Raw genomic sequence first — 10,422 nt, forward strand, 5'->3', positions numbered from 1 at the left:
CTTGCCTTGTTCCTTTACTCACTTTCAATTCTTTGGTAAGGTCTGCATTTATACACAATTTTGCATGCTGATCTGTATATATTGCTCTTGTCATTTTTATAAATTGTTCCCCTAAATTAATTTTTTCCATTACCGCAAACATAAAGTCCCAATTTAAGTTGTCGAAGGCTTTCTCTGCGTCAACAAAAAATAAGGCCACTTCTTTTTCCGGGTGCTTTTCATAGTATTCCACAACATTAATAACAGCTCTTACATTGTCCCTTATTTGTCTTTTAGGAAGAAATCCCGCTTGGTCTTTGTTTATAAAGTTGGTCAGGTATTGTTTCAGTCGCTCTGCTAAAATTCTTGTATAGATCTTATAGTCATTATTCAACAATGAGATTGGTCTATAATTTTTTACGTTTGTGCTATCTTTATCTTCCTTAGGAATCAGAGAGATTACAGCTTCCCTCCAGGTCTTTGGGATTTTCCCTTCTTCTCTTATCGTGTTTAACAACTTCAACAGTTTGGGTGTTAATTCATCCTTGAGAGATTTGTAAAATTTTGACGTAAATCCATCTGGCCCTGGAGCTTTACCCTCTTGCATTGCTTTTATTGCTGCTTCTATTTCAATTTTCTCTATTGGGTCATTTAATATCTTTTTCATATGTTCCGTCAAAGGTGCCACCTGAATGTTTCGTAGATACTCTTCCACTTTTTCTTTACTTACATTCACACCCTTGAATAAATTTGCATAGTATTTAAAGAATTCTCTTTTAATTCCTTCTTGATCCACTACTGTTTTCCCATTTGCCATGATTTTATTTATAGTCTTATTTTCTTTCCTTTTTTTTAATTGCCAGGCCAGGTATTTACCAGGTTTGTTTGCACTTTCAAACGATTTCTGTTTCAAATTTTTTAAATTCCATTCTAATTCTTTATTCAGCAAATGTTTAACTTGGGATTGTAATATCGTAATTTCTTTTATTAATTTTTTCTTCCCTGGTCTTTTTTTTAAGTCCTTTTCTTTTTTATCTATTTCATTTTGCAGTGCTGACAGCCTTTCTTCTCTTGCTCTTTTGTCTTTATTATTCAATGTAATTAATATACCCCTCATTACTGCTTTATAAGTGTCCCATACTGTTGGATATTCCATATCATCCGTTTCATTTATTTGGAAGAATGCTGCAGTCTCCTTTTCTAAGAATGATACAGTGTCTTTATTTTGTAGTAAATCCTCATTAATTCTCCATCTTCTTGATTTTCTTTGCAATTTTGTTGACCAGCATATTGGATTATGGTCCGCCCAAACCTTTGGAAGAATCTCAATTTTTTTTGTTATGAGGCCCAAGCCTTGGGAACCCCACAACATGTCAATTCTGGAAAAAGAATTATGCCTTGCTGAGAAAAATGTATAGTCTCTTACCTCAGGGTTGAACTTTCTCCAAATGTCTTCTAGATTTTCCTGTTTAATCAACTCAAAGAAAGAATTGGGCAGCTTCCCTTCTTTATCATTCTTCTTTGGACTTGATCTGTCAAGGTTATTTTGTATTGTCCCATTAAAATCGCCCATCATCAATACCTGGTCATAAGTCTCTTCGTCCATTTGTCTATTTATGTCTTTAAAGAATTTGTCTTTCGCTCCATTGGGTGCATAGAGTCCTAGTAGTAACGTTTTTTTCGCCTCTATCGTCACCTCAACAGCAATGTATCTTCCTTCTTTGTCTTTAAAGATTAATTTTGGGTCAAGTTGTTCTTTAATGTAAAAAACCACCCCTCTTTTCTTTTGCTCTGCTAGTGAAAAAAATTCCAACCCCAAATTTCTATTCCACAAAAATTTACTGTCCTTGCGTTGTATATGAACTTCCTGTAAACAAATTATATTACATTTTTGCTTTTTAATCCAATGAAATGTTCTCCTTCTTTTCTGTGGTGAATTTAGTCCATTTATATTCCAAGATAGTAATTTGTACTCCATTATGATGTTGGTTCTTTATTTTCTTCAAAAAAGCTATGCATCTCTTGTTCGCTTCTTATTGTAATCCTTTTGCCATTTTGTTCAAATCCAAGACCCTCTGGTATTATCCATCTATATCTTGTGCCCTCTGCACGCAACTGATCGGTTAGCTTCTTGTACTTTTTCCTATCGCTGATCACTTCTCTTGGTAGCTCTTTCATTATTTTAACTCTGCTCCCTTCTATTGCCCAGGCTTTTTGGTACCCTTTCCTCAAAATTTTCTCTGCCACTTCTTTTGATCTTAATCTTATGACGATGTCTCTTGGCAGACCTTTATTTTTCGCATAAACTGAGTTGACTCTGTAGGCACCCTCCAACATACTCTTAAATCTGTCAGGGTCTTCTTCTATGTACTCAGTGATGATATCCACCATATAGCCTTTTAAGTCTGTGTCTTCTTTTTCAGGTACCCCTCTTAGACGCACTTGTGACTCCAGCAACTTACAGTCGTGTATTATGACCTTTTCTTGAATTTTTAGCAAGGCAGAGGCCTGTGTATCCACTTTCATCTCTACCTCTTTCACTTTATTTTGAGTCTCTTCCTTAAAATTCTCTATCTCCTTCTTAAGGTCTCCAACTTCTTTTTTAATATCTTTTTTTATTGCCAAATGCAATTTGTCCATAGCTTTTAACATTTTTGCCTCCAGAGCGTCAAATTGAGCCTGCATCTTGTCAAATGATTGGGCTCTTGCACGTGTTGTTCTTTCTACTGACATATAAAAAATCACCAAACCTTAAAAAAATCCCCACATAAAATTTAGCATCCAATCCAATAGCTTAGAGCCAGTTCTTTCAGATGAGACTAGTTTCGTTTTTCTCCCTTCTTCCTGAGCAAAGATATTGAATTTTAACAATTTTGACAGTTTTTCTCCCTTTTAAAATGGCAATCGTTATTTCTCTATGGTACAGTTCCAGCCTAGAGAGGTCTCTCTTCGTCTTTCTTGATCTGAGTCTTGGACTCCATTCCTTCCTAGTTCAAAGGTCGGATGTCACAGCTCTTGTTGTCCTTATAGGCTCTGATTTATTGTCCAGCCCCTTTTAGTTTCACTTCCTGTCACAGCTTAGACTGATCTCGTGTCTAATCTCGCAGTTTTTTGAGCTGCATGAAGAAACCGCAACCACAAAAATTCACAACAATATGTCCTTTCTCCAAAATATCTTTGAAGGCAATTGTTTTTACGGCGTTCAGTTTTCCCAAGCTGAATTCTTTTCCTGCTGTGCCCCCACTCAGCTCAGTTCATTCTAGGTTCTGCAGTTTATGGGCATATATACACGGCAACTCTCTTTTCTTTCTTCTGCGTCACCAGCCTCCCATTGCCAACTTTCACTCTTATCTTGAAAGGTTTTTTTTTTTTTTTTGCTGTTGTTCACATCCAAAGCCACAGAGCTCAGCTTAACAAGGTAAAAGTTTTTTTTTCGATTCAATTATGCTTTGCCTTCGTCTGTTATTAATCCACTCAGTGTTTAAACTATATTCAAAGTCTCTCAGAGTGAAGATAAGAATGATGAGTCTACCTTTTAGATGTTCTCAACTCCCCCGGCTGCTATTTTCTTGCAATTAAAATCAGTCCTTCTAGCGTGCTTGGATTCCAACAGCCTTAAGTGACCGAAGTCACTTTAGAGTCACTGCAGACGATGGTTGACATTCCATTGCCGGACATCAAGAAATGAAGGAGTCAGCTCCCTGACTGCTCCAGTTCGATATCAACAGCATTAAAGGAAGATAAGTCGTCTTGGGTTAACCCTTGCCTAGGGTTAATGAGCATAGACCTTATCAGGGGTCTTTAATACCCTGAACAGTGACAATAAAATCCCCCTCTGTTAGGGAGCTGCAGACTGTCTTCCAGCCAAACAGGAAGTCAATATATTAATATATTTTTAATTTAATATTTTTATATTTTATATATCTCACTATGCTAGGGTGCATGAATTTTTAAGATTCTGCTGCTGTGCTAGCAAACAGGTTCAAATTTGGTTTTTACTCAGGCCTACAAGTTTTATGAGTTTGGGGCAGGATTTCTACCTTTTGCTCTATCTTTTAAACCTTTAACAGCTACATGATAGACAACAATTTCCCTTTTGCTGAAGCTAAATTCCTATTAAGAACAGGCTGGCCCACTGAACACAGTGGGCTGACCTTCTGAGAAACAAGCATAGGGTCAGTTGGGCCTTCACCCACCCGGAAAAATGACTGCACAATCAGTTGTGTACTCATTGTGCGCTGACAAACAACCAAATAGCTGTGTTTCGTGCAAAATCAGTTCAAAGCAGCTTTGCATTTACTGAGAAGGGTAGCTATACTTGCATGGACTGCAGCCTATATCCATTATCATAAGAGCCAGAACTCTAATGCTTGAGAAGAAATGCAGATAAGCCAGTGTCTCTGATCTATAGGTTAGATGTGATGATCAAGCAAAGATGGGGGCTGGTGACAGTGATACTTCTTATGAGAATTTCAGATAGTTGCATACCCAGATTTAATACAAGAATGACCCTGAGGTTAGTCAGACCCACATTAAGAGCAGTAGTTCCCTCCAGATCGTCAATATTTTAATTCAAACTGATGATTTGATTCATAAGCATAACTCTGCACTCATCCTTGCTGAATTCCTCCATTGGAAGAGCATCTCTAAAGCCACAACACACAGCTAGGATCAAGAGACTATTCCGTTCCTTTCAGCGATCAGAGAGATAACAGTGTTCCACTTCTGGACCGACTGCATTGCAGTAGAGGTGAAGTGAGTTTCTATATATAGATTAAGATGCTCAGGGACCACTTGAAAAGGTGCACTGCACAGACAACCATTGTGTGGCTCTTAAAGCTGGGATGCCAGCCAGCACAGTTTTTTAATGGTCTTTTTTCAAATCCCAAGCTGAAAATTTCAGCGCCAATTTGTATATTGAACACTGGGGATTTTAAAATGAGAGATATCAGTTCTGCATCTGTGCTCTTGTATAAACTGATGAACCAAAGGAAAAGAACCGGTAACACTAGGTTCCCTCTGATAATTTCTTCCCCTTCATCCCCCATGAACGATCTCTCTCTCTCTCTCTCTCTCAGCATATAGCTGACTAGATTGAACTCAGGGAAGCTCTATTGATCAAGCAACAAGTCATGTTTCCATTCCAAGCCAGCTCTTCTCTTGCTTCCAACAATATGAATTTGTTCAACTTTTGTAGTGCTGGGAGGGGAACATGATAGTGTATCTTAATCTTGGTTAATACTATCGTTTGCATTCTCTTTTTTTAAATTAAACTTTTAAAAACGATATACAAGTACTGTCAAATATTCACAAAATCTTAACCCTTTAAATCCCCCTCCGCCCAGACCAAAACCTATAATAACACATCTATACCATTATCCTAGGATCAGATTCAGACAGGCAAAATTCAAGAAGTAGCTACAAGACAATATGATCAAAATAAAAAGCTGCAAAATAAAATCCCTGTATAGAGAATACATACTGACGAGCTCAGCTTATAGAATGCATGGAACGCACAGGGTGAACGAACTTCCCAGAAAAGGAGGGTGAAGGGGAAAGGGGGAAAACAAACGAACAAACAAAATATACACAATAAAGCCAAAATGCAATAGGGGAGGAGTGTCACTGCTTTTAGAAAAATATCAGATTATGATAAAATTTGTTTTTTTGGCAAAATGTCAAGGTTAGAGAGGTATGTAACAGTAGGAAACCATAGCTTCATGAAGGCTTCCTGGGATTTGGGTGTGCGTGCTAGAGAACAAGAGGATATTTTTCCAAGTATAAAATAGTCCCAGAGCCAGATTCTCCAGTTATTGACTGAGAGCATCGTGCAGTTCTTCCAATGTTTTGCAAGGGCCAACCTTGCCACTGTTAATAATAGTACAAATCTTTCCATTGAGATTTTATTTTGTGGCTTCTCTGGCTACCAACCTAGGAGAATGGCTTCAGGCAATAATGGGAGTGACGCTCTAGTTATCATGTTATTTTCATGAACAATATCTCTCCAGAATTTATTAACTGGGACAAGACCACAGACCATGTATGAAATCCCCAATCTTTCCACACTCTTTCCAGCAGTGAGGGGATGGCGACCACTTCATTTTTGTTGTTTAAAACAATTTTATTTAGTAACATATGGTAACAATATCTATTTCTTGCATCATTAATAACTTCTTTTTATCTATCCCATATATTACTTTCTAACCACCCCTCCTCCCGTTACTTGACCCCCACCGGTGTTATTTACTTAAAATACTGTTTTTAAAGGTACCCTTAACTAATAAAAACAAAGATTAATATCTTCTTCCTTCTAAGACTTAATCATTATCAAAAATTGTCCAATGTTCTTTTATTTTCCACTCTTTTTCTACATATCTTCTAAACTTTTTCCACTCCATCTTAAAAACTTCTAAGTCATAGTCTCTTAAAATTCTTGTTAATTTGTCCATTTCACTCCATGTCATAACTTTTACAATCCAATCCCATTTTTCTGGTATTTTTTCTTGCTTCCATAACTGCGCATACAATATCCTAGCAGCTGAAAGCAATTACCAAATTAGAGTTCTATCGTCTTTTGGAAATTTTTCCATTTGTAATCCCAACAGAAAAATCTCTGCAACTTTCTTAAATTCGTATCCCAAGATCCTAGAAATTTCTTGTTGAATCATCTGCCAATAATTTTTTGCTCTTTCACAAGTCCACCACATATGGTAGAAAGAACCTTCATGTTTTTTAACATTTCCAACCTCTCTCTGGCATCTTATTGTTCATTTTGCCAACTTTTTTGGAGTCATATACCATCTATACATTATTTTAAAACAGTTCTCTTTAATACTATGACACGTCGAAAGCGTTATAGAATTCTTCCACAAATATTCCCAAGTTTCCATCTGTATTTCTTGATTTACATTAATTGCCCACTTAATCATTTGAGGTTTCACTACTTCATCTTCCGTAGACCATTTTAAGAGTAATTTATATAATTTTTAAATTAATTTTTCATTGTCTCCAAGCAGAACTTTTTCCATTTCTGTTTGCTCTTTTCTTATTCCTTCAGTTTTAATATCATTTTCCACCAAGCTCTTTATTTGTTGCATTTGGAACCAATCATATTTATTATTCAGCTCTTCAGCAGTTTTCAATTCTATTTTGCCACTTTGTATTTTTAATAGTTGATTATATGACAACTACTTTTCTTCACCCGTCTCAGCTGTTATTTTTATTACTTCTGCTGGCACTATCCATAACGGTTTTCTCTCATCCCCATATTTCTTATATTTCATCCATGTATTTAGCAAATTGTTTCTTATATAATGGTGAGAGAAAAAACCAGCCATCTTTTTTCCCCCATAGTACATATAAGCGTGCCAGCCAAATTTATTTCCATGACCTTCCAACGCTAAGAGTTTTTTTGTTTAACAGCGTCACCCATTCCTTTATCCACACTAAACAAACAGCTTCATGATATAGTTTTAAATCTGGTAATTGGAATCCTCCTCTCTCTTTTGCATGTGTTAAAATTTTCATTTTGATCCTTGGTTTCTTCCCAGCCCACACAAACTCTGAAATTTTCCTTTGCCATTTATTAAATTGTTTACTGTCTTTCACAATCGGAATAGTTTGAAACAAATACATTATTCTTGGCAGAATATTCATCTTAATTGCAGCTATTCTGCCAAGCAATGACAAATTAAGTTTATTCCATTTTATCATATCTTCATCCATTTTACGCCATAGCTTCTCATAATTGTTTTTAAACAAATCAATATTCTTCATTGTTATCTCCACACCCAAATATTTTGCCTTAGAGGTAACTTCACAACCCGTTAGCTTCTGCAGTTCCTTTTGTTTGATTACTTGCATATTTGTTCTCCATATTCTTGTTTTTTAACTAACAACAAAGGTGTTACTTGTATGGGATTTTCATTTATAAACATTATATCATCTGCAAATGCCCTATATAATTAAATCCTTATAAATCCTCCCCTTCTCCCCTTCTTCTTCCAAGCTTTCTAGATTTCAATTTCCCACCTTCTGATTTTATTTTGTTTAACTTTAATTAGTCCTGGAATGAAAGATAGCGACCTGTACCTTTTCTGTAGTTATCCAGATCAACACCAGTCTTGTGTAGCTTTAGATGTTTAGTAGTATCAAAGAAGATTAGGATCCTGTCAAGCTTATGTCAAATAAATGACTCTGGAAACTTCTGCAGATGATGAAAATGCAACTCCTCTCCGGAGACCCTTCAAAGGAGCCCCCTCCCCGGGACTCCCTTTTAGCTAAGGTAAATCTCCTCAAAGTTTCCTGTGCATATCTTGGACTGATCTCTGACTGAGAAAAGTAGGCAGTAGGCATTAAATTGCCTTCCACTACCCCGGACAGAAGTTCCAGCCTGCTCCCCTTCTGAGAAGCAGTTCAGCTCGGCCAGGGGTTCCCAACCTTTGTCGCGACCACTTCATTTTGTATCACACATACCCCCCACAACTTTTCCCTCATTGCTTTAAAGATGTAGCAGGAAAATGCAGGCTGAAGTGACAGGCCAAGTCAGATATTATGCTGTGTTTTCTGCAAATGATGCTCCCTCTCTAAAAAAACCAAGCATATATTTATTATTTTATTATTTTTGATTTATAGCCCGCCCTTCCCCGAATGGGCTCTGAACGGGTAACAATAAATTAATACAAAGTTGTGGCATCCCCCTTCTGTTTGTGACCGTGGCCGGCGGCGGGGGAGCTTCTCAAAGGCCAGAAGAGAATTAGATATACCCAGAGTCTGTTGTGCAAAAAAAAAAAATCACTTTAAGTCTGCAGTCCCAGACCTGGTGTACTCGTGGAGCAAGACACGGCTCTCGTGCAATGGAAGAGTGCTGAGCTGGTAAAGTGGGCTCTAAGTGTCAGGTTCATGCTGCATGTTTACTAATCATAACCTTACTTGGCTTTGAAATCTGCAAGCTGTCAATATTAAGATTATCAGATACACAAAGCAGCCTGCAGATGGCAGAACATCACATACAATAAACCGAGTGGGAGACGAGTCTCCCACTCGGTATCAGCTCTGCAGCATATGACGTCCTGCTTTGCAGAGGCTGCCAAGCTATTCGGCCTAGAAGTTAGTCTGAAGAAGACAGAAGTTCTCCACCAGCCTGCACCCCAGGAAGATTATCACCCTCCCTGCATCACTGTGGGTGAATCAGTTCTGAAGACAGTCCAGCAGTTCAGCTACCTGGGGTGCATCATCTCCTCAGATGCCAAGATCGACAAGGAGATTGACAACAGGCTGGCAAAGGCAAACCGTGCATTTGGCCGACTGCACAAAAGAGTGTGGAGCAACAAGCATCTGAAAAAAGGCACAAAGATCAATGTTTACAAAGCGGTTGTGATGACAACCCTCATCTATGGCTCCGAATCGTGGGTTTTATACCGTCATCACCTGCGACTCCTTGAGCGCTTTCATCAGCGCTGCCTTCGCACCATCCTCAACATCCACTGGAGTGACTTTGTGACCAACACTGAAGTCCTCAAGCGGGCAGAGGTTACCAGCATCGAGGCACTGCTGTTGAAGACGCAGCTGCGCTGGGCAGGGCATATTTCTAGGATGGAAAACCACCGCCTTCCCAAGATTGCCCTGTATGGCGAACTCTCCACCGGCCATCGAAATAGAGGGGCACCAAAGAAGAGGTACAAGGACTCCTTGAAGAAATCCCTTAGCACCTGTCACATCAACCATCACCAGTGGTCTGACCTAGCCTCAGATCACAAAGCATGGAGGCACACCATCCACCAGGCTGTCTCTTCCTTTGAGAACACACGCATAGCTGGTCTTGAGGACAAAAGGAGATTGAGGAAGAATCGCACTGCTACAGGACCAACCCTAAATCAGACTTTTCCCTGCAGCCGCTGTGGCCGGACCTGCCTGTCCCACATTGGTCTTGTCAGCCACCAGCGAGCCTGCAGCAAACGTGGACTATTGCACCCTTCTTAAATCTTCGTTCGCGAAGCCAAGCCGAGAGACATACAATAAAACAAAACGAGAAAGCCCAGCACCCAACTAAATGTCTACCACAGGAGAACTGTATGTTTACACGATACTCCTTTCGTTCACTGAGCGTGTCACTCATCCTGGAGTCTAGGCTTGCCATTCTCAGAGCAAGGATTGGGCCCCCAAAAAAGTGTGGCAAGGACAAAACGTTTTTCTAACCCTAAGCAACCTTTCCTAACTAAACAGTAAGAACACCTTTTCAACGGGATTGGACACGTTTCTGATCAATATTTTTGGACGATACAAATCTAAATGGGACTCGGTAGGGCAAAAGAGATTATCCCTCACCACTCGCAAGAACATTCACAGGCCTATGCAATTCAACGTCTGCTATTAACTGCGGTGCTCCTGTTGCCCAAGAAAGGGAGAAACCTGATTAGTCCACAAGATGAAGCACTTACTTAT

Source organism: Heteronotia binoei, chromosome 13 (assembly GCF_032191835.1).
Source record: "Heteronotia binoei isolate CCM8104 ecotype False Entrance Well chromosome 13, APGP_CSIRO_Hbin_v1, whole genome shotgun sequence".
In the NCBI taxonomy this organism is placed as follows: domain Eukaryota; kingdom Metazoa; phylum Chordata; class Lepidosauria; order Squamata; family Gekkonidae; genus Heteronotia; species Heteronotia binoei.